This window comes from Mirounga leonina, unplaced genomic scaffold, assembly GCF_011800145.1.
Source record: "Mirounga leonina isolate KUSES-001 unplaced genomic scaffold, KU_Mleo_1.0 Mir_127, whole genome shotgun sequence".
In the NCBI taxonomy this organism is placed as follows: Eukaryota; Metazoa; Chordata; class Mammalia; order Carnivora; family Phocidae; genus Mirounga; species Mirounga leonina.
The window spans coordinates 64,274,423-64,278,777 of record NW_023270316.1 but is presented as its reverse complement, the minus strand read 5'-3'; positions in this window follow the sequence as shown (position 1 = coordinate 64,278,777).

Sequence of the window (4,355 nt, the reverse complement as noted above, 5' to 3'; positions counted from 1 at the left end):
CGGCTCAGGTCATGATCTCCAGGTCCTGGGATCGAGCCCCACGTTGGGCTCAGTGGAGAGTCTGCTTCTCCCTCTCCCTCTCCTCCTGCTTATGTTCTCTCTCTCTCTGTATCTCTCTGTCTCAAATGAATAAATAATAATCTTAAAAAAAAAACTCAGAGAGAAAGTGTTGTTGAGGATGTGGACACAATGGGATTCTCATACACTTCTGGTGGGGATGTACAATGGGGCAGCAGCTGTGGAAAAACAGTCTGGCAGTCCCTTAATGATTATACACAGAGTTCCCATATAACCAGTCATTTTACTCGTAGGTATTTGCCCAAGAGAAATGAAAGCATATGTCCACACAAAACCTTGAATCTGAAAGTTTATAGCAGGATTATTCATAATAGTCAAAAGGTGAAAACAAACCAAATGCCCATGGATAAACAAAATATGGTATATACATACTGTGGATTTTTACTTGGCCATACTGAAGTACTGATACATGCTGCAACGTGGATGAACCTTGAAAACATGCCAACTGAAAGAAGTCACAAAATTTCTACCTCAAAGAAAACTAAAATACATACTTCATTTAACAAAATAGTGTTTTTTCAGTGGTTTGATGGATGACGAACAAAAAAAAAATCCAGTCTATAAACACTGACTACCAACCACCAAGTGTATGGAGAACAATACCATTTCTGATCTCTTACAATGCAAAACCTAAGTGAAAGTTTCCAGTCTTGACTTGTGAGCTCCTCTAAAATGTATAGTTCATCTTTTTATTCCTGCGTTTAGAAATCAGGGCCTGATTTCTAGTAGGGCGTGGTGGAGGGTGGGAGGGAATGATAGAAAGTGAAAGCAAAATTAAAGATCTAGATCATCTGATGAATTCAGTTACAATTTCCAAGTTGGTGCTTTGTAAAGTGGTAACTGAATTGTATAGAAGAATTCCAATTGTTTCCATTGACTCAGCAATTTAGCTAATTGCCATATTTCCATCAGAGAATCAAAATATTGCGATGTTATCATAATAACTTGGCCAAAATTCTAGTCCCTATTTTTGTGGGTATTAGTGATAATTTTTTTTTCTAATGCAAACCTCAGAAATGATTTTAATTAACATGGGAATTTTATGCCACACTCTTTATCATTCATTTTTTTGTATGTGCACTAAATTGCTTTATTTATGGTTCATATATATTCACATGTAGTTATAATTTCATTATTCTAGTTTTATTGTTTACACCAATGAGTTATATTACTTTTATACCCAAACTGTTATTATTATTGTTGTTATTATTATTTTTTGAGTGTGCACTGTTAAAACCAAAAGGGACCATTTAAACAAATGATTGGTCATTTTTATGGTACCTACATACTAGCTTCAAATTTAGTGATTACTCTTCAGAAAGGGGAAAGATCATAGTTCAGCAATCCTAGGCTTTTTTCAAATAGCAATTGGATTTCAGGAAGAAGTGTGCATTTGAAATATTTTTTGCATTTCTGGTTTTCAGTCCCCAAATAGCAGTTTTTCTTATTCTTTATTGCTTCTCCACCAGATTCAGGAAGTTGGGAGAAACATAATGGAATTGAAATAATATATTTTTCTCTCTTTCTTTTTTTAAGCTTCTGAAGATCCTGCTATAACGTCTGGATAGCTAAGTCAGTGTTATCTCCTAAAAATTATCTTCTTTCTTATCACCCGGTTTCAGTACTACCTGTATGTTTGCCTGTCAACAGTCCTCCTCATTCTCTCTCTCTCTGTGTATGAGATTCCATTCCTCAAGATGAATTTCTTCTGTAAATCTTTATATATGCTAATGGATTTGGAAAAAAAGATAGGAAAAATAATATAGTTAAATATAAAACATAATTGCACAAAGCTTTTAGGAAAACAAAAACAAAAACAAGAGAGAGTTTTCATGATCTAGGCCTAGATAAAGAATTCTTAGAATTGCTATAAATCATAAAGTTGAAAAACTGGACTTAATCAAAATTTTTAAATTTTGCTCTGCAAAAAGATCCTTATTAAGAGGACAAAAAGATGGGAGAAAATATTTGCAAAACACATATCTGACAAAAGACTAGTGTCTAGAATTAAAAAAAAAACTCTCAAAACACAACATTAAAAAAAAACCAGGGCGCCTGGGTGGCTCAGTTGGTTAAGCGACTGCCTTCGGCTCAGGTCATGATCCTGGAGTCCCTGGATCGAGCCCCGCATCGGGCTCCCTGCTCGGCAGGGAGTCTGCTTCTCCCTCTCCCACTCCCCGTTTGTGTTCCCTCTCTCGCTGTGTCTTTCTCTGTCAAATAAATAAAATCTTTAAAACAAACAAATAAACAAACAAACAAACAAAAAAACCACATATAATAATCTAATTAGAAAATGTGCAAAAGACATGAACAGAAATTTCACCAAGATATCACACAGATGGCAAATAAGCAGAAGAAAAATTGTTCAACATCATTAGCCTTCAGGGAAATGCAAATTCAAACCTCAATGAGATATCATTACACAGTGATCAGAATGAATAGAATAAAAATTGGTGACCACACCAAACACTAGCAAAAATTCAGAGAAATCGACTCACTCATACATTGCTGGTGAGTATACAAAGTGGTACAGCCACTCTGGCATACAGGTTGGCTGGGTTTGGTTTTTTTTATCAAACTAAGCATGCAACTACCATGCCACCCAGGAATTACAGTCCTGGTCACAGAAAAACCTGTACATGAATGTTCATTGCAGCTTTATTTGTAGTAGTCAAAGACTGGAAAAAAACCAAAATATCCTTCAATGGGTGAAGTGTTGAATTATGCAAATTCATATTATGGAATAAGATTCTGCAATAAGGAATGAATGAACTGTTGATAGAAGGCACAACTTGGCTGAATCTTCAGAGAATTATATTGAGTGAAAAACACTAATCCCCAAAGGTTACATACTGTATGATTTTACTTATATAGCAATCTTATAGTGATGTAATTATAAAAATGGAGGACAAACTAATGGTTTTCAAGGGTTTGCGATTGGGAGGTGTTATGAGATGGATGTGGTTTAAAAGGGGGCAATATCAGGGATACTTGTGGCACTTAGATATGTTCTGTATCTTGACTATGGTTGAAGATACACAAACATATACATGTGATAAAATTGTGTAGAACTGAATACACACACAAGACCATCCACATATATATACATGTCTGTATATATATATGGTATAAGGAAAACTGCAGAAATCTGAATGAGATCAGTGGATTCCATCTATGTCAATATTCTGCAATTTTGTACTGTAGTTTTGAAAGATGTCTGTTTCCACTGGGGAAAAATGGGTAACTGGTATGTGAGATATCCCTATATTATTTTTTACAACTGCATATGAATCTATAATGATCTCAAAATTAAAAAAAAAAAACTGAATTAAAAAAAACAGAAGAAGTAACCATTCACTTAATATTTGGTGGTGCCTTTACTTCTTCTACATTTCTACTTTCCTATTTGTTTGGTACTTCTAACTTCAGAAAGGTGATGTAACATAGTTCAGTATTTTAGAGATTGATGGGGCATTTCCATCCAGAAGTTTCAAGTATCAGCAGATGAGATGTAAACAGGTGCAAGGCTGGATTTGCAGTCCCCCCACAACAGCTAGGTGAAGATACCAGTTTCCAGCTTTCCCCCAGACTATCAGGGCATTTTGCATTCTGAATACTGAAGCAACACACTAAGTTATTTCCTGGGAGTAAATTAAACCTCTAAGTATATTGATGCCTTGAAAGAAAGTCAATGCAGATAACCTCTTATTCCCAGAGTGGGGAAACCCGGCTTCTGATCTGCAGGCCAGGAAAAGAAAATCTTGAAGAAAAAGACAATTAGACCTAAGGGAAACCATAAAAACAGATCAATTGGAATTAATTGAAAGTCTGGATTAAAGAAAATTCTTTAAAATAATAAAATTTTGGTCCAGTCATGATCCAAGCCTGGAGGAACAGGATTTGCCAATGCTGGGAAAGAGAAATATTAAGTCTTAAATAGCTAAAAGAAATCCAGAATGGCCGAGGTCTAGTGTGTAGAGAGGATGATGCTGGTCCCATAAAGTGGGGCCACTTTTTGAAGGTCATACTATGGAATATTTACTTAATCACAAGAAAAATAGACAGCTCTGCAAGATAGTGAACAGAGGGGAGAAATGAGCATATTGGTCTTTTAGAAACACCTTGTTGTTTCTCAAGTACTCCTCAAAACCTCATGGTTGATCCAATAGTGTCTTAGCAACACAGTATGAATATATTTCAATAGGCAAAGACAATCAATGAAGAATTTTTTTTGAGTGGGTTCAAATAACTCTGCTATAGTAAATAGCTCTAGAAAA